Raw genomic sequence first — 21741 nt, forward strand, 5'->3', positions numbered from 1 at the left:
GCTTTGGAGAGAGCAGTTCTCACTTGGGCATTAGAGATGTTTGGGGGGCTGCAATTGTTTGGTATAGATATCTCTCCTTTGGGGAGGGGAGAAGTTTGCACTGAACCTGTCAGCCAGTATGTTGGCAATGTCTGTAGGATCAGTAATCTTCACATCATTTTGAACTAGTTCTGAGCATATCTGGGAGTTTCCTCCCAGGTTTCTAACATAGCTAAAGAAGGCCTTATGATTGTCTTTTGAGTCTTTAGCTATTTTTCTCTCAAAATTTGCTTTGGATGATTTTATGAGAGCTCTTAGTTTTTACTTATAGTGATCAAAGGTGTCTTACCTTTTAAGGATTTTGCTCTATCTTGTAGTAGCTTCCTCCTTTTGTTGTAGAGTTTGTTTATGGCTGGGGTCCACCAGACTGGACGCTTGCCTTTGGTACAAAGAGTCTTTGTTTTGCTTGGGATTGCCTTATCCATGCAGTCCTGCAGGTGCTGGTAGAAGGCATTTGTAAGTGATTCAGCGGCTTGAGTACTGTTTTCCGCTCGGGGCCTTAAAGGAGACCACACTAGTCTTTAGAAGTGTGAAGTCGGCTTCGAGAAGTTCTTTACTGTGGTCTTTTTATTTCAGGTGGGGTGGGATGAGGACCTCCAGCGAGATTAGTTTGTGATCTGATCTCACCAGTGAGGGCTATACTTCGGTGTTGAACATTGTGCTCCCATGTTCGTGATGATGAGATCAAGTATGTTTTCTCCTCTTGTGGGGATGGTGACTAGTTGTTCCATGGCATTTGAGTTTATGAATTCCAGGAACTTTTGGGCTAGGGTGTTTGGGCTTGAGTAGTGTTCCCAGTCTATATTAGGGTAATTGAAGTCACCTAGTATGATGGTGTTTGGAGATACATTTATCCCCTCCAGTGTTTTCAGGAAAGCCATGTGAGGTTCCTGAGTTTGTGAGGGTGGCCTGTAACATGCTACAATTTGCAGAGCAGTCTTGCCTATGGTTAATTGCACCTGGATGGTCTCCGATGCATCGTGCATTGCCACCAGTCTTGAGGTGTGGGTGTCCTTGATGAATATGGATACCCCCCCTCCTTTCTTGGTATTGTCCGGATTTTGGGGCCGGAACGCATGATATGAGGTAAAACCTGATAGTGCTGGGGTGCTCTCAGGAGCCTTGAACCAGGTAGCTACTATGGCTTCTGCTCTTACATCACCATTTCTTCATGTATCCCACAGTGTGCATCCTAAGGGTCTATATTATTTGAATAAAGTTTTATAACTTCAAATAGAATATGGGCGACACCCTATGGTCGAAGTTATAAAACTTCAAATAGTGAAAAAAAAAGACTAAACCCTAAACTAAGGGTTGTAAGCAGGGGGCAAGCCCCCTTGCACCCCCCACCCCCCACTCTTTAAATATACCAACTCCGAGACCTCACTATAATACAGTAAAGGGAAGACTTCCCTTTACTGCACTGTAGTGCGATCTCAGAGTTGATATATTTAAAAAGCGAGTGGTGTGGGGGGTGCAGGGGGCCTTGCCCCCCTGCTTTAACACATTAGGTGACTTTTTTTTTCACTATTCCAAGTTTTATAACTTCGACCATATGGTGTTGCCCATATGGTATTCGAAGTTATAAAACTTCATTCAAATCATATAGACCTGCATCCTACCACCCTTCTTAGGCACTTTATTTCCATCACCTCTAGCTTCCTCTTCTGTTCTGCCTTTACTGCCCAGGTTTCTGTACCATACAGTAGTACTGGTCACACTACTGTTTTGTATACCTTACTTTTCAGCTTCTTTGGCATTCTTCTGTCATAGACTACACCTGACACTTTATGGCAGTTTGACTGCAGCCCCTCTGATTCCAGCTTTGACCACTTCATTTAGACTTCCCTTCACCTCAACAATTCCTGCCAAATACTTGAAGCTATTAACCTGTTCCACTATCTTCCCTTCTATCTCATTTCCCAGCTTCTACAGTTTTCACTAATTAGCTGCTATTACCACAATCTTAACTGTACTTAGTTTTATCCCATGCGCCTTCAGTTTTGCATTCCATTCCCCTATCCTTTGTTGAAGTTCTTGCTCAGAATCTGCCTGAAATGCACATTGTCTGCAAACAGCAGCTTTGTTAATCTGTCCCCTCCCACTTGTTTGCTAATGTAGTCCATCACCAGTATAAACAGCAGTGGGCTCAGAGCTGGACCCTGGTGCATACCCACTCTCACGGGGAACCCCTCAGCGAGGCCAAACACTGTTTGTACTTGAGGCTTTGGGTCCTTATACATAGCCTGCACTAATTTTACCAATGTTTCTGTGACTTTGAACCACTGCAGTACAACCCAAATCAGCTTTCTTGAGACCTTGTCATATGCTTTCTCCAAATCTAGGAATGCCCAGTTGGACTCTTTCCTCATCTCTAACTTTTTCTCGACTATATGTCTCATTTCAAGCATCGGTCAGTTGTGTTGCATCCTGATCTGAATCTGAACTACTCATCTTTCATTTTACTTTCTACTACTCTGTGTATCTGTTTATCAATCACCCTCTCCAGAGCTTTCATGCAATGTGACAAGGGTTTGATACCCCTGTACTGCCAACAGTTATGGATGCCCCATTTGTTCTTGTGCACTGACATGACTATGCTTATTCTCCAGTCATCTGGGATATGCTTTTCTCTCCACACTGCTATGAATGCTCCCAGGATCCATTTCTCACCCATCTCCCACCATCTTTATCATATCTGTTGTGACCTCATCTGAGCCTGCTGCTTTCCCTGAGTTCATTTCCTTACTGCTATTCTTACTTCTTATAGGGTGGGCTGTTCTTCTTCTCTCATTGTAGGTTGTGTCTGGGGCAGTACAGCTTCTATGGGATTTTCTTCATTCAGAAACTGCTGCGAGTATTCCATTCATTTGCCTTTGATTATGGACTGGTAAGTGGGTTATTGCTGGCATCCCTTATGAAGGGTGTCTGACTATCTTCTTTATGTTTCTGTCTTTGTCTTGCAACCTGATCTAGTTTCTTTCTGCCAACTTCTGAGTCACTTCCCGGAAGCTGCTAGTGTGCCTCCGATGCCCTATTTTTTGCCATTGCAACTCTGTGCCTAGCATCTTTGTTAACCAACAAGTACTCTTTACTGGCCTGGACTACCTTTTCTATCTTCACTTTTTCCTGCACTCCTTCTTTCTTTTGATGACTTCATGGACTTCTGCATTCCACCACCAACTTTCCTTATGTACTTTATTTCTATACATGCTCCAGCTACATATCTGTTCTGTAGTCCTTACACATGCTGTTTTGAGGCACCGCCATTCTTCTTCAACTCCACCTATTTCTTCCTCTTCTTGGGGTGCTAGAACCCTGAGTAATTCCTTGAACTGTTGTACTTTCTCTCCAGTCAACTTCCAGGTCTTCCTCCTGGTCTCTGTTGACCCTATAACCTTATCTGACCACTGCTTGTAGCTGATTGTGGCAACCAGTGGATTATGTTGTGGGCCAACTGTTTCACTGGGAATGACTTTGCAATGCCCTTTCTTTACTAGGAGAAAGTCTACCTAACATGTTGGCCACACTTGTATGTGATTTTGTTGCTGTCTTTCTTTCTAAACCATGTGTTGGTTACTATCAAGTTATTTGCCAGACAGAAGTCTAAAATTGCCTCTTCTTATTTAGTCCTGTTGTCCCACCCATGTGGACCCAGGCAGTCCTCATATCATGTTCTGTCTGTCCCGATATGTGCATTCATGTCCCCCATTATCAACAACAATTCATATTGTTCTGCTTTATCTAGTAGGTCCTGCAACTGCAGTATGAATGTGATCTTTTCCTCACTATCCCAAACCTGATGTGGGGCATAGGCTGAGATTATGAATACTGCCTTATCATTACACTGGAGTCTGATTGCCATGAGTCTGTTACTAATTCTGATGATATCCCTCGCTGTCGACTGCGGCTTCTCTCTCACCACAGTTTCCACACCATTTCTAGCCTCTCCTCCTCCTAAGTAGTAGATTCTGAATCTCAAGCCAAGTGGCTTTGTTACACTGCCCTTCCATCTTGTCTTGTGGATACATAGGATGTCCACCCTCCTCCATACTATCATGTCATCCACTTCCAAGCTACATCCTGTCAGTGAACCTACAATGAAGCAATTCTCAATTCATATTTCCCAAGTTGATTGGTTTATGTCAACAGAGCTATCCCATGTAACCCAGGCTAGGCAACTGGACACTGGCCAGCCAGTAGTTTATTGACCCAGGGCTGCTGGGCTTTATGGCAGGCACACACGGCAAATAGGGGCACATACACCCCTCCCACCTTTAGCATGCGTTCCTGGCATAGGTCTGAGTAGGCTGGGCCCTCAACCCACTTATCACCAGCAAATATCCATGCCCATTTGAAACAGTCTCAAGGAAAGCTATGCAAGAACTTTTAGTAAAAATGTACTTCCTTTATAATCCAGACTTCTGCCTGTTACCTTCTAACGTACTATTTCTGAGCGGTGTCATTCTAAGGCATCCCTTTATGCACATCCTCAGGCTTGTAGTCATAACCAGGCCCATATCAACCTGTTTCAAATACCCTTTAATCATTCCCTCCCAGCCCATCCTAATTAACCCTCACTGCAGTAATGAGGAACAAATGGGCCAAGTGACCAAATGGGGGCTGATGACTGTCAGAAAGCAGGGGCAAACAGAGCAAAAAAAAAAAAAAAGAATGAATGAATTCCAAGTAGGGTAGTACATAAAGCAATCAGTAGTAGAGCCTCGAGGTGGTGAGAAAGTTACATGCAAGAAGGTGGTAAGTATATAACAATAAGAGAGTTGAATGAAAGCAAATGAGATAAGAAATGGTAACATTACAGACACCTGAGGGGTGGGAGGACACTGTGCATTTCTGAAAGAAAAATATACCACCATAACGACCCCCCCCCCCCCCCACCAGCTACCATTAGTGTTTAGCTTATATCAGCTTTATTGTTAATAAAACATATTTCATAACAAAAGTGCTTTGGATCTTTCTTAAGAACCTTCTCCAGGGGAAAATTCTACAGATGGATGATAAAAGATATCACTATAATGTTAGTCAATACAGAGAATGCAAACATCATCATAATGTAAAGAGACAAAATGAAAGTAATACATTACTTTGGAGTCATTACTGAATTGTTTCTTTGATTTAATCAGATAAGAGTGCAGAGTCTGAAAGAAATTAAGATAAAATCCTCTAATGCTATCAGCACTATGGTCCAGATACCAAAAGATTAAAGACACATTTCAGCATTTATGTAGCCATAATGGGTACATCAATGCTGTGCTACATCCTTAGTCTGCATGCTGATTTTGACTATAACATTATTACCTAACCTGTAAGATATGACTAATTTTAGAATCTAGAATCTGTGCTTGTTCACTTCCTCATGAGAATGTCTGCTGTGATGAAATTTAGAAACTATGCACACCCTGTTGCTGTTATGACTCATACAAGAAACTACATTCCATTAACATGAGCAGTTGTTTTACTGTCCTGACTGAGCTTCTCCACCCTATATTTAAAAATCAACATTGATTTTATCTGAAACTGTATTACTGCGTATGTGAAAAATACTCCCACCATCTGACTTTTTTAAAGAGAGTAACAAACTCCCTAAGGAGTTTGCAATATCTCATTAAACTGACTTGCCCATTCCGTTATTATGGTTAGTCATAAAGCCAAGTAATCTGGTCTCCAATGAGTACCATAGACACACATTTAATTAGAGCAACGTGTTTGTCCTTTTAGTGCCTTTGCCTATTAAATTCAGTCTACAGACATAAGAAACATAATGTTAACTGGGACAGTAGTCTGGCTTTAGTAAGAGAGCTCAGTGCTAGAACCTGGACACCAGGGTTTGACATGTAACATAATATTTATATACTGTTCTCCATGAGAACAATTAGTGTTGCCTTGCAGGGAAGCTGTCAGGTAACAGTGTGTGGCAAGCAGAGGTGATCCAGTCTGTGACAAGAGGGCAAATGCAATAGGTGCCTTATTCACTGAATACTGCACTCTGGCCATGCACTCACAATATTGTGCATATCTTCCGCCTTTAGAATAAATAATAGGTGGAGGGTTTTTCAGCCGCCCACAAGTACTTTAACAGCTTCGCAGGTCAAGAAAGCAATGCATTGAAGAGATGATATAACAGAGCTTTGCAATGTATATAGCAAAGTGTATCACACAACTGCATATTCATGTAATGGATCTTGTGAAAGTACTTTTAGAAAAACAAACTGCGCTTGTGAAATAGTGCCAGAAGAGGTATTTTCAACCAACCATTCTGTACGTGTGTGCTGTCTCCCTCCAACTATCTTGCTTTATCAAGATACAAAATTTGAATTCTATCATTAATGTTCATGTGAGCATCACTTCAAAACCTGTGTGTAATCTTATATTCTCCATTGTTCCCATTCCTGTGCTCATTTTACTATTTTGTATATTCATTCTTGTAAAAAAATGAAAGCAACAGTTTCATTCTTTTGTCATCTAGCAGAAATGTATACAAGACCAATACCAAATAAAGGCAATTCTCATTGTTAAATGAGATTTTAACCTTAGACTCTAAGAAATGCATCTTTTGAATCCTTATTAGCTTTGTTTTCACATTTACTACTTATCAGAAGCTTTCTGGGTGTTTGTTTGTTTCCCTACTTTATGTTACTCCTGTGGCCTGTGTTCTCTTTTCTACTCTACAAGAATGAAAACAATGTGCCTAACATTCAGTCTCAGCAACAAATGTGATAAAAACAGTGGCTTCCCATATATTGTCATGACTTGTATAATTAGTTATTTGACACACTGACAAGTTACAGGAGTCTGACTAAATTCCCGCTTAAAGGTAGTGCTGCATTGTTATCATAGGTACATGCAACAAATATTTCCTGTAATTTTCATTTTTGAAGGTGTACAGTTAGTAACCCAGCCACTGGGGATGCACAAGCCAGTGCATTTCTTTGTGCCAGTCCCAAGCCCGGATAAATGGGGAGGGTTGTGTCAGGAAGGGCATCCGGCGTAAAACTTCACCAAATAATTCATGCGGACACCAGTAAATATTTCCATACCGGATCGGTCGAGGCCCGGGTTAACAATGACCGCCACCAGTACTGTTAGCCAACAGGGTGCTGGTGGAAATTGGGCTATTGTTGGCCGAAGGAGGAGAAGAGGCAGAAGGCATGGCCGAAGGCAGGAAGAGAGGAGAAAGGCTAGGACTGTGGTAGTGAGGGTCGGAACTTTGAATGTTGGCAGTATGACTGGTATAGGGAGAGAGCTAGCTGATATGATGGACAGAAGGAAGGTTGGTATATTGTGTGTGCAAGAGGCCAGATAGAAGGGGAGTAAGGCTAGGTGAATCGGAGGTGGGTTCAAATTGTTTTATCATGGTGTGGATGGGAGGAGAAATGGCTTAGGAGTTATCCTGAAGGAACAGTATGCTAAGAGTGTTTTGGAGGTGAAAAGAGTGTCGGATAGAGTGATGTTTATGAAGCTGGAAATTGATGGTGTAATAATGAATGTTGTTAGTGCATATGCTCCACAAGTTGGGTGTGCGATGGATGAGAAAGAAAAATTTTGGAGTGAGTTGGATGAAGTGGTGATGACTGTACCCAAGGGTGACAGAGTGGTGATTGGAGCAGATTTCAATGGGCAAGTTGGTGAAGGGAACAGAGGGGATGAGGAAGTGATGGGTAGACATGGTGTTAAAGGAATGCAAAAGGTCAGATGGTAGTGGATTTTGTGAAAAGGATGGACATGGCTGTGGTCAGTACATATTTTAACAAGAGGGAGGAGCATAGGGTGACATACAAGAGTGGAGGAAGTTGCACACAGGTGGATTATATTTTATGTAGGAGGGCCAGTTTGAAGGAGATTGGAGACTGTAAAGTGGTGACCAGGAAAAGTGTAGTTAGGCAGCATAGGATGGTGGTTTGTAGTATGATGTTGGTGATCAAGAAGAGGAGGAGGAGTGTGAGGCCAGCACCAAGGATCAAATGGTGGAAATTGAAAAAGGGTAATTGTGAGGTAGAGTTCAGCGATAAGTTAAGACAGGCACTGGGTGGCAGTGAAGAGTTACCAAATAGCTGGATAACTACAGCAGAGCTAGTAAGGGAGATGGCTAGAAAGGTGCTTGGTATGACATCTGGACAGAGGAAGGATGACAAGGAGACATGATGGTGGAATGAGTACAGGAGAGTATACAGAGAAAGAGGTTGGCAAAAAAGTGGGATTGTCAGAGAGATGAAGAAAGTAGACAGGAGTATAAGGAGATGAGGTGCATAGCAAAGAGAGATGTGGCGAAGGCTAAGGATAAGGCATATGAAGAGTTGTATGAAAGGTTGGACACTAAGGAGAGAGAAAAGGACCTGTACCGATTGGCTAGACAGAGGGACCGAGCTAGTAAAGATGTGCAGCAGGTAAGGGTGATAAAGGATAGTGAGGGAAACGTACTCACAAGCCAGGAGAGTGTGTTGAGGAGATGGATAGAGTACTTTGAGGGGTTGATGAATGAAGAGAATGAGAAGGAGAGAAGGTTGGATGATGTGGGGATAGTGAATCATGAAGTATAATGGATTAGCAAGGAGGAAGTAAGGATAGCTATGAAGAGAATGAAGAATGGAAAAGCTGTTGGTCCAGATGACATACCTGTGGAAGCATGGAGGTGTTTAGGTGAAATGGCAGTGGAGTTTTTAACCAGATTGTTTAATGAAATCTTGGAAAGTGAGCGGATGCCTGAGGAATGGAGAAATAGTGTTTTGGTACCGATTTTTAAGAATAAGGGTGATGTGCAGAGCTGTAGTAACTGCAGATGGATTAAACTGATCAGTCACAGCATGAAGTTATGGGAAAGAGTAGTGGAAGCTAGGTTAAGAAAGGACGTGATGATTAGTGATCAGCAGTATGGTTTCATGCCAGGAAAGAGCAGTACAGATGCGATGTTTGCTCTGAGAGTGTTGATGGAGAAGTACAGAAAAGGTCAGAAGGAGTTGCATTGTGTTTTTGTACACTTAGAGAAAGCATATGACAGGGTGCCTAGAGAGAAGTTGTGGTATTGTATGAGGAAGTCAGGAGTGTCAGAGAAGTATGTAAGAGTGGTACAGGATATGTACGAGGGTAGTGTGACAGCGGTGAGGTCTGTGGTGGGAGTGATGGATGTGTTTAAGGTGGAGGTGGGGTTACCTCAAGGATCAGCTCTGAGCCCTTTCTTATTTGCAATGGTGATGGACAGGTTGACAGACGAGATCAGACAGGAGTCCCCGTGGACTATGATGTTTGCAGATGACATTGTGATCTGTAGTGAGAGTAGGGAACAGGTGGAGGAGACCCTGGGGAGATGAAGATATGCTCTAGAGAGAAGAGGAATGAAGGTCAGCAGGACTAAGACAGAATATATGTGTGTGAATGAGAGGGAGGATAGAGGAATGGTGAGGATGCAAGGAGTAGAGGTGGCGAAGGTGGATGAGTTTAAATACTTGGGATCAATAGTTCAGAGTAACGGTGAGTGTGGAAGAGAGGTAAAGAAGTGAGTACAGACAGGATGGAGTGGGTGGAGAGGAGTGTCAGGAGTGATTTGTGACAGACAAGTACCAGTAAGAGTGAAAGGGAAGGTCTACAAGAGGGTAGTGAGACCAGCTATGTTATATGGGTTGGAGACAGTGGCATTGACAAAAAGGCAGGAGTTTGAGCTGGATGTGGCAGAGTTAAAGATGTTAAGATTTGCACTGGGTGTGACAAGGGTAGACAGGTTTAGGAATAAGTATATTAGAGGGTCAGCCCAGGTTGGAAGGTTTGGAGACAAAGCCAGAGAGGTGAGATTGTGTTGGTTTGCACATGTGCTGAGGAGGGATGCTGGGTATATTGGGAAAAGGATGCTAAGGATGGAGCTGCCAGGTAAGAGGAAAAGAGGAAGGCCTAAAATAAGGTTTATGGATGTGGTGAGAGAGGACATGCAGGTGGTTGGTGTGACAGAGCAAGATGCAGAAGACAGGAAGAAATGGAAACAGGTGATCCGCTGTGGCGACCCCTAGCGGGAACAGCTGAAAGAAGATGATGATGAGATCATGAAGGTGTACAGTTAGTACTGCAAAGCTGATTTGTCAGAGAATATTATCTTTTTCTGGGCTATGATACAGAATCGGAATTGCCTAGACATGGGTAGGGCCTTGCTGTTTCTAATTATGGTGGCGGACAAAAAAAGCAATTACTAGAAAATGGAAATTAAAATCTAAACCAACTATACTACAAGTAGTGAATATAGTAACAGAGATAAAACAACTGGAATTGAGACCTTTAGAAAAGAGTAGGAGCAAATTACATAAGAAAAAATGGAAATTGTGGGAACAATACATATAAGGGAGGAATGAGGTTTAAAAGAGGAAGGACTTACATGAGTTATGTAATGTTTGACTGAAAACAGGTAGATTATAAGTGATGTATAACATTTTCAACTGGGAGTGTGTCACTATGGTTTGTGATGTAAAATGCTTGCATCTAAGATTGTGTCAGTGTGGTTTATTTTCATGTATATAAATGTATGATTGATTATCTCATAAGTGACGGTTTAATAAAGATGTTTCCTGTTAAAAAAGGGACAGGAATTGAATAATTTTTGTAATGTTTCTTAGGTTATATGATATACAGCAATATTATGTAAAGCCTAATGTTTGTTAATTTTAATTTGTTAATACAATTTGATTTATTTTATATAAATGTACATGTGCCTATGTCACAGGTCATTATTGACTAAAGGTGTTTAAAAAATATTATCTCCTGTATAGTCTACGCAAAATCCAGGAACAGCCAGGTATTCCATTGCCTAACAATGAAAAGTAATTGCAGTAATTGCATTGCAATCAGAAATTCAACCAAACTTAAAAGTATGTTGGTACTGATAGCAGGAATCTTAATAGGTTCATAGGTAGGTACTAAGCTGTCTGCCCGAAGGCATTTATAAGCCTAGCCAGAATGTGTTGGCTGTCGCAGCCCCCTTAGATTAGTTCTCTGTGCCTCTGTCCAGCAGAGCCATTGAAGTGATCCCCAGGGTAAACTCTGTTTCCTATCCACTCGTCAAGGTTTCTCTTGAAGAGGGTTAGTGAGGAGCGCTGCCTAATGTAGATTGGAATCTTGTTCCAGAGCATGGAAAGTCTCTGGGACAGGAATCTATCCTTCAAGCATGTCCTATTTATTGTTGTGGTGAGGTTTAGATCCCTGGAGCGTGTGGCTTGAGGGGATATGGTTTTCTTTAGGTGGAGCATGTCCATCAATTCTGGCTTGGACATGGCCTTGTATGTCAGGCAGAGATCACCTCTGAGTAGGTGGTATGCAACCGAGTACAGCTGGAGTTTCTTCAGTCGAGCTGCATAGGGCATCTGCTTGAGGCCAGTGATCCTCTTAGTGAGGTACTTCTGTGGTCTTTCCAGTTGTTGCAGGTGTCTTGTAAGTTACATCCCAAATGGGGCATTGTACTCTATAATGGGTCTGATGAGTGATGTGTAGAGGGGCCCAATGACCTCTTTTGATCTGGATGTAAACCCTTTTGTGATTAGGTGAGCCACATAGAAGGATTTGCTAACCACTTTGGCAATGTGATTATCAAAGGAGAGGTTAATATCTACTTGGGTCCCCCGATCCCTTATTATGTCTTACGTATTTAGGGGGCTACCACCTATGTGGTAGTTTGTGGGTACTTTGTTTTTTCCAAAGGGGATGACTTTGCACTTTTTGGCATTTAGCTTGAGGCCATGGTTTTGACACCAGGTATCTGTCTCAGTGAGACTCTTTTGAAGGATGTCTGTGTCAGCCGGAGGGTCAATTATAGCCCCTAGTTTGCAGTCGTCTGCAAACTTGGTCAGCCATAGTCCTCTTGTGCTTGCCTGTACCTCTGAGAAGTATATGCCAAACAGGAAGGGTTCTAGGACTGAGCCCTGGGGAATGCCACTTGTAACCGGTTTAGAGTCAGACCTAGCTCCCACAACTCTTATTATGTGGGTTCTGTCCATGAGCCAGTTGCCAACCCATCTCTTGACATAGGGGCTTATGTTCAGGTTGGTGAGCTTGTCTATAATATCTGAGTGGGGAATGGTGATGAAGGCCTTTGTGAGGTCTAGGTAGGCTGTGTGGACCACCTTTCCCTCATCTATAGCCTTGGTAACTGTCTCAAAGAAGTCCACCAGGTTTAGGAGGCATGATCTGCCCTTAACAAAGCTGAACTAGGTAGGGTCCAGTGTTTGGAGGTTCCCAATGTCTCTGTTAATGAGATCCATGATGATGCGCTTCATAGCCTTGCAGACCAAGCTAGTCAGGCTTATAGGGCAATAGTTCCCATGGTCCGTTGTGGCTCCACCTTTGTGGAGCAGAATAACCATTGCTGTGCACCACTCTATGGGTACATAGCTTGTGCAGAGGCTGAGTTTGAACAGTGTGTTTAGGTGAGGGGTTAGTTCATCTTTGAGCTCGTGTAGGGTGCAGCCTGGGACACCGTCCGGTCCCATTGATGCTGAGTTTTTGGCTTTCGAGAGGGTTGTTTTAACCTGAGTGTCTGTGATTTCAGGGGCACTACATTCTTCTGGTATAGTTATGGGCCCTTTTGGGGGTGAGAGGGGGGTGAAGTTTGCACTGAACCTATCTGCCAGGATGTTGGCTATATTGGTCGGTTCAGTGTATTTTGTGCCATTCTGCACTAACTCTTAGCAGATCTGAGAATTGCCACTTAGATTCTTGATATAGCTAAAGAATGCCTTGTGGTTATCTCTGGAGTCCATGGCAATTTTTCTTTCAAAGCTAGCCTTGGATAGTTTTATGAGGGAATGTAGTTTCTTGCTGATACTGATCAGGGATGTCTTCCCTTCTTGGGATTTTTACTCTTTTCTGTACTAGTTTCCTCCTTCTATTGTATAGCTTGATTATGGCAGGGGTCCACCAGACTGGTTTCCTTTTCTTGGAGGAATGAGTCTTGGTTTTGTTTGGGATAGCATGATCCATGCATTCTTGTAGGTTCCCGTAGAGTGCATTAGTAAAGGATTTTGCAGCTTGGACAGCATTATCCTTTAGCATGGGGGCTTTGAAACTTCCCACCTCGGTCTTAAGTAATGTGCAGTTTGCTTTTGAAAAGTTTTTCACGGTGGTTTCTTTGACCGGGGGTGGTGGCAGAATGTGGATATCCAGAGTGATTAGTTTATGGTCAGACCTAAACAGCGAGGGGTTGACCTCGTTGGTGATGACGCCCATGTTGGTGATGACCAGGTCCAATATGTTGTCACCTCTGGTGGGGGTGTTGACCAGTTGATCCAGGGCATTTGAGTTTATAAATTCTAGGAAATGTTGGGCAAGGGAGTTTGTACTTGAGTAGTTCTCCCAGTTAATGTTTGGGTAATTGAAATCACCCAATATCAGGGTGTTTGGTAGGACCTTTATGTTTCCCAGTATTTCCAGGAATGCGGAGTGGGGGTCCTGGGACATTGTGGGTGATCTGTAGCAAGCTATAATTTGAATAGCAGTTTTGCCTGTTGTTAGTTGCACGTGGATGATCTCTGAAGCATCGTGCTGTGCCACTAACCTGGAGGTGTGGGTATCCTTGATGAATATGGATACTCCCCCACCTTTTGTATTTTGGTCCGTGTTTTGTAGCCAAAATGTATGGTATGAGTTGTAGCCTGGTAGTGCTGGGGTACTCTCTGGAGCCTTAAACCAGGTTTCTGTTACTGCACATATATCGATTTTTTCCATACTGAGGGGTGCCTCGAGTGCGTGCATTTTGAGGTTTAGACTTCTGGCATTGAGTAGCATTACCCTCAGTTTTTTGTTACTTGCGCTATTTATGGAGGTGGGTTTGTCTTTTGAGCCTTGCCCAAAAAAGGCACTATGGGGGTGGCAAGAGCCTTGGCCAATATTCTAAAGCCTAAGGGTGACAAGTGCAAGCCATCTCTAGTGAAGCAGCGTGGCTTGTCGAGCATGACATCCCAGGCTGACAGACTCTGGATCCCCTTTGAATGACACCAGAAGCTTAGCCAATTGTTGAAATTGATAATTTTTCTCTCTATACTGTGGTATCATTCTTGGTGAGGGCAGGATGCTACTCAGGGTCAGGGTCATACCGGCCTGGGCTACATGAGCAGAGAGCTCCTCCATGTCTCTTTTCATGTAGTCCAGGGAGGTACGGCTCAGGTCATTCACACCAACATGGACAGTGACAGAGTCATATTTGTACTTGTTCTGGAGTGACCTGAGTGCTTGTGTTATATGGCGGACCCTGGCACCCAACAGGCAGCTAACAGTAACCTTCTCCTTGTTCAGCCTAGTGAGTGGGACATCAGTGTGCCTGACTATAGAGTCACCTATTACTAGTGTATTGGGTATGTTATTTTACCTTAAGGGCTGTGATTGCGTGGCACACTAGGTTTGTGAAGTATGTGTTTCATGGTTTGTGTTGGGGGTGGAAATTGCTTGAATGTCTGCTTTGGCGGTTTCTGTTGCTTTTGCAGATTTATATTTAGAGCCTCCGAGTATGTTTTCGTGTATTTATGTGTGTTTTTTGCCAGTGCTGGTTTCATAGGTCTATGTGAGACTGGTGGTGTGATGCAAGTAATTCCCTTCTCATCTTGACTGCCTGGTCCAGTCTTGGGTAGAGAGAGCTTAGCCTCCAGTTTGGCTGTATAATTGCATCTCTCGCATGTATTAGAGTTTGGTGGAAGGAGGAGAGGGTTGTCTGTGTACATGAGGCAGTTGTAACATTGCCTCAAAATGCCCAGATTCACCAGTTGGACCGGAGAGTACACCTGAAACTGCCCTTTGGACATGCCATGATAGGTACAGTGAACTATTTTACTGAATGGCTGGTAAGGTCGAATAGAGAGCCTTGTCCTTCTCTACAGTATAGGGGGGTCTAGTGCTAAGGTTTATTAGTGCTTGCTATGAGTTCTGAGCAAGTGCTGGGATGAGAAGTGAATGGTTTGAGTGCTTAAGTTGAAAGTTTGTCTAGTTTCAATGGAAAAATTGAAGAGTAGACTTTGTGGAGCTGGTAATAGTCATACCCTAGCTAACCAGCGCTGCCCGGCATGCAAAACCGTGCAAATGCGGGTTTTATAGCAGGGAAATGAAAGAGATAGAAATTAGCCCAAAATGGCCAATAAACTACTCATTTCTGGGCTGAAACCACTCCTCCAGGGACAGATAGGCTGCTCAAAGCTCCCTCTCTCTCAGTGAACAGAGAAACTTCCTTCTATCCAAGTAAAGTATGGGCAAACACAGAAACTTGTAACACAGCCCTGAATTCAGCACTAACCTGAACACTGGACCATACTAGCTTAGAAAGGCAGGAAAACAAGTATATTTTTTTGTTTTTTTCAGAAAATAAAGCAGATACAATCAAAAAAACACTTTAAATGCACAGAAATGGTTATCACACTTGAGTGTGCAACCTACAACAGTTAAATAGGTAATTTAAACATAAAAATGACTTTGTTAAAGTGCAGGTAGTAAAATAAGTACAATATGTAGCAGAAACAAGCTTTTTAAATCTCAGAAATTCTAGAAAATCGGCGTTTTAGGCAGAATTAGTTAAAGGCAGCAAGAAAATGCAGAAAAATGATAATTAATCACTCCAAAATCTCTCTTTTGTCTCTCTGCTGCTTTAGAAGTCTGCAGGGAACCAGGCAGGAGCTTGCTGAGCTGTATACTATTGGAAAAACCTCACAAATGCAGGTTTTATAGCAGGGAAATGAAAGAGATAGAAATTAGCCCAAAATTGCCAATAAACTACTAATTTCTGGTCTGAAACCACTCCTCCAGGGACAGATAGGCTGCTCAAAGCTCCCTCTCTCACAGTGAACAGAGAAACTTCCTTCTATCCTAGTAAGGTATGGGCCAACACAGAAACTTTTAACACAGCCCTGAATTCAGCACTAACCTGAAAACTGAACCATACTAGCTTAGAAAGGCGGGAAAACAAATATTTTTTTTGTTTGTTTTTTGCTTTTTTTTGAAAATAAAGCAGTAATGGAATTGAGAGCTTTGCATGTCCACATTCTTATACTTTACAAAAAAATGTCTTAGTTTACACAGTCTTGGGACATGCGCTTGTAATGTACTCAGGAGACTCACATATTGTAATAAGATGTAGCATATGTAACAGTTAATCAAAAATACTAAGAGGTATTTTCTGTGATCAAAACAAAAAACAGTACATGATTGCATACAGTAGATTGCTGTTTCCTTGGATCAATGTTGTGCTGGAAGATGGCTGTGGGACCTAATGCATGTCCTGACTTTCTTTCACGCAGAGATAGAATCCTAGGAATGAGGAAAGGAAGGAAGGAAAGAAAGGAACGGAAGGGATTAGTGCACTGCAGCAGGTGGAGTCTGATCTAATAGTAGCTGAATAGTTGGCTTCCCACCCCATTTAAAACAACAGTGTGTAATATGAACAGCCCTCACCAAGATGGAGGCTGGGCCTGCTGCCTGACATATGTCTAGATAACCAAATGATGCAAACTGTATTATTATTTTATTTATTTTTTAAATTTTGTTAACCAGATAAATCCATTATGTACTAGTGATTCTTTTCATGTACTTTGAAAAGGAAAAGAAGGCAGTTAAGTGTTGTCTTTGGTAGACAACACTTCATTTCCACTGACATAATAATGGAGAGTAGAAAATGCCTACCAGCATCCATTCTACCAAGATGACTTACTGCCTTTCATACTGGTCTTAATGAAGGTCTTGATCTACCTTTGTCACTGTTACAGAGTTTTTCTATGACTGCTATACAGTGCATTTGCCACCATTTTATAGTACATCTGTCACTCTTGTATACAATGTCTGTAACTGTTGTACTGGACATTAGTCACTAGTATTTTTGTCACTGTTAAACAGTACTTTTTATACAGTACATTTGACACTTTTAATACTTCAGTCACTATAGTATAGAACTTCTAAAACTGTTATACAGGACATTTGTCACTGTTATTTAGCACTTCTGTAACTGTTGTACCAACAAAGGGTGGTACACTTGTCACTGTTAAATAGTACTTCTGTAACATTCATACTTTACTGTTATATAATATTTTTTATAGTTTTTTAACATCCATTATCTAACAGATTTAGTAAACCTTGACCCCCTCCCCCCCCCCCCCGCTTTTCTGGTAACTCCCTGAGGGCTCAGCCACATCCATTTCTGAAATATTTTTATTGGTTAGAGAGTAGACACTTAGACAGTTAGACTTGTAGCTAGCTCTTCTGGTGACCTGGGGCATTCTTAGATCTGCTACAAATATAACAAGTGGCTTGGTACAGCTAACTACAGCACATGGGGCTCTGGGTGTTTCAGCCCTCACTGAAAATATAGTATCAATGAATGATGGCATTGCACTAGACCACAAATGGAGCATGGAAATGCTTCAGCAAGTTTATTATCAACATTTAGGAAATGGTTACTGGTAACAAAGATCATGCCCCCTTACATCTTGCATCCGTGGCGGCTGCCCCTTTTGTCCCACCCTAGCTGCACCTCTGCAGAGGACAATGTTGCTTTTAACTTTTTTTTGAGAAACTACCTATTTAATTCATCTGTCCCCTTTGATGAGACAACTCTTATTTTTATTCAGACCCAATAAAACTGTTTCTTCAATAATCAGTGGGAAAAAATGTTGTATCAGCCTTGATTTGCATAGAAAGATTTGTGCCCAGTAACATATTTCCAGAAAAGAAACAATATTTTTCTTGTCAGAAGTAACACTGACACCAACACATTATGTAAATTTTTCTTGCACCCCAGTCAAGGAACAACTTTTCATTATCTTCAGTGTAATGAGCAAACTTTATTTCATATTTTGCCTTGGTCAAATATATCATCCTCCACAGGCAATGCTTCACTTTATTTTCACTTTTACTATTTCTATTTAATGGAATAAAAAAATTTCCCAGTAGTGATGTTTCTGTTTGACGAACTTCTGAATACTTCCATTACACCAATTGTGATTACACTTTTTTGGGCTCGAATTTTTGCTATCAGTAAGAACGTAATCACTGATTATTTGTTCCATTTTTAAACAGAACTTATCTTAGGATGAAGCTACATCTTCTGTGTACAAATCTTGTTTCTGATCAGAGAAATACAATCATTTATTAATCTTTATATATTCAGCTTTGTAAATGCTTTTGTACTGACTTACCAACAGACCAGTTCAGATATTATCTAGCTGAGTTAAAATATTGGATACGCTGCAGCCTTAAGAATCAACATATTGTCCCTAATACATAAAATATCCAATGTGTTTTTAGTCTGATGAGATACTTACTGTCTTCCTATAATCAGTGCTCAATGCGCCAGCAAAAATAATATTGTCTGTGGTGCTTGAAGACCAAGTAGTTTCCCAAGAAGCATTCATTACAATTTGGACGCCTATAGAATCTGACAACATCCGAAAATGATCGGTCAATGACAGTAGTACCAAACATCCGAAGATGATTGGTCAATGACAGTAGTACCAAACATCTGAAAATGATTGGTCAATGACAGTAGTACCAAACATCTGAAGATAATCGGTCAATGACAGTAGTACCAAACATCCGAAGATGATCGGTCAATGACAATAGTACCAAACATCCGAAGATGATTGGTCAATGACAATAGTACCAAACATCCGAAGATGATTGGTCAATGACAGTAGTACCAAACATCTGAAAATGATTGGTCAATGACAGTAGTACCAAACATCTGAAGATGATCGGTCAATGACAGTAGTACCAAACATCCGAAGATGATCGGTCAATGACAGTAGTACCAAACATCCGAAGATGATCGGTCAATGACAGTAGTACCAAACATCCGAAGATGATCGGTCAATGAGAGTAGTACCAAACATCCGAAGATGATCAGTCAATGACAGTAGTACCAGTATTTTCTCTTCTGTCTGACTATCTTTCCTTAGAGTGAAATGGAGCCTGCCTTCCATCTATAGCCATACCTCCCCATCAGACTGACTGTTTCTATATTTATGGTAGCCATAATGTCCTGCTGAATGCCGATTCGTACGATCACAGTTGCATCATGTTTACCAACCTAATCCCTACAATGAAGCGCTATAATTTTCCAGTTTAGGTTCCTTTTTATTACATAGGAGAGCTTCACTATTCTTGGTTTCTTCATAATAGCTCCATGTGTATTAGGGGATATTCTAAATAAAAGTTACTATTTTGATGATATGCTTTCATAATATCTCTTATCCTTGTGCCCAAGATGGAAATGAGGTTTTACCTTATGCACTTCCTTCAAGTAAATATGTTCCATTTTCTTTTTCATAAAGATATGCCTTAACTCAGTGTTCAGATAGAATCCCTGAGTAAATGCTAGTGTTGACAGACAAAAGAAGGGGTTATAGCAGTGAAAATAAGATTTATTCCTTTTTCTTCATACCATGTGTTTAGTTCCCTTCCCTTTTTCAAACAATAAAAAACTTTGCTTGGTATTTTACCTAGATCACTTACTGCAATAACCATCACCACTAACCTATGCCTTACTGTAATGGAATTAATCTTAATAACAGCTTTTCTAGTGCCTGCTATTTTACAGTGACTCAAACAGGAAACCGGACTTAGTTTTAATTAATTGGCTTAGTTGCTGTAGTACAGAGGCAGATTTAGAAGAGCAGATAATAGTAGAATCATCTGCGTATTGGATAACAGTATTGTGGGAAAGAGGAGTGTGGAAGTCATTGATTAATATACTGAATAGAAGGGGACCCAGTATAGATCCCTGGGGTACCCCTGTATTAGTACTGATGAAAGGGGAGGAGAAATGCTGCCAAATAGTAGATTGTTACCTGTTGGTGAGATAGTTAGAAAACCAGTGAATGGTGGGGGGAGAGATGCCAGGCTTGGAGAGTTTAGCAAGCAGAAGGGAGTGGGAAACTGTGCCAAATGCTTTTGATAAATCAAGAAAGAGTGCAGAGACTAAGTAGCCATCATCGTGAGCTCTGTTTACTGTGTCCAGGAAGGAAATGAGAGCAGTATTAGTGCTATGTCCTGGCCTAAAGCCATGTTGAGTGGAGGAAAGGGGTTGCTGTTTAACCAGGTGACTAAGGGGCAGAGTGTGAATGCACTTCTCTAGTATTTTTGAGATGGGGAAAGAATGGTGATAGGTCAGAAGTCTGAGATGTCTGAGTTGTTGCCACCTTTGTGAAGTGGGAGAACATATGCTTTTTTCTAGATGTCAGGTATGTATGATTCCTGAATGGACCTATTGATGAGAATACTGATCTGGTAAGCTATGGAGAAGGCTGATAGTTGTAAGAATTCTGCAGGTAAGTTATCTGGGGTGTTAGTACATGGTTTTGGTTTATAAAGAAGTTTTTGTATGGTTGAAGTAGGAATGGGAGAGAGTGAGAAAGTGGGTATTGGCATAGATGGGGTATGTACTATTGAAGGTTGTAGTGGGTCTGTGTTGACTGGTGAGAAGGTTGTAGTGAGTTAGCAGTGGTGTCAATAAAATATGAATTAAAGAGTGAGGCTAAGTCAGAAGGTGTTTTTTCCTGGGTTTGGGCATGGATTATAGTTAGCTCCAGGATGGAGTAGGGAGTTGACTGCATCCAAAACTTTGTGGGGGTTTGTTTATGTTGATTTTGGAGGGTTTGATAGTATTCCTTTTTGTTTTTGAGAACTAATAGTTTAGCCTGATTACGAAGTTGTTTATATTGCATGAAGTTGGAAGGAGTTTTATTTTTCAGCCAGACTTTCCAGGCTTTGTCCCTAGAGGACATGATTAGCTTTGTGAACTTGGCAAGCCAGGTAGCATGTTTTGTCTTGACTCTTTTTAACCGGAAAGGGGCAAGACTATTTAGGGTCTTAAGAAATATGGAATTGAAGAATTCCACAGCTTCATTAAGTGGGAGACATTTTAGTTGACACCAAGTTAGTACTTTGCAAAATGTCATTAAAGGTATTTGTGGAGAAGTGGGATAAATCTCAGGTGTGTCTATATTGATGTATGTTTGGTACAGTGGTGGGCTTATGTGTTATGAATGCTGGAGAGTGGTCATGTATACTATTTGAGAGTGTACCAGAGGAGGAGATTTTATTTGGGTCAGAAACCTTGATCCAATCCAGGACTGAACCTTTGCTATTCTTATTGTCAGGTCTGGTAATTTCAGAAATTAGCTGAGTATAGATGTGAAGGTTGATGTCTGAAGAGGGGTTGTTATTGGAGATATCTAACCAGTTAATGTTAACATCACCTAGGATGACTGTTTCATTTTTTTATATTGTTGGTTGTACAGGAAGAATGTCTTCAAGAATAGGAATATTGTTGCCTGGGGGAATGTATATGACTATGATACAAAGGCTTTTACAGTCATTGAGTTTTGGGAAGATAATAAGTAACTCTGCAGTGGAAAAAAGGGGAATAGACTTTGAATATGGAATCACTGTAAAGGTGCTCAGATATAATAAGGCGATGCCTCTGCCTTTTTTATGAAGTCTATCTGTTCTAAGGCACGAATAGTTTGGGGGTAGAAATTCAAAATCCTTTATATATGGTTTTAGCCAGGTCTCACTTATGGCTATAAATGCTTGCAGATGAGGGATTTTATTTCTTATGCTTTGAATATTGATGGTGGTGAAATTTAGGGATTTTGTGGGGTTAGGGGTATTAAGAGAGGAAGGAGAAGGGCCAGGATTAGGGCGTATGTCATCACACTGGACTAGGTTAAGTTGAGCAGGAGA

Source organism: Protopterus annectens, chromosome 2.part1 (assembly GCF_019279795.1).
Source record: "Protopterus annectens isolate FY-2018-M chromosome 2.part1, PAN1.0, whole genome shotgun sequence".
Classification (NCBI taxonomy): domain Eukaryota; kingdom Metazoa; phylum Chordata; order Ceratodontiformes; family Protopteridae; genus Protopterus; species Protopterus annectens.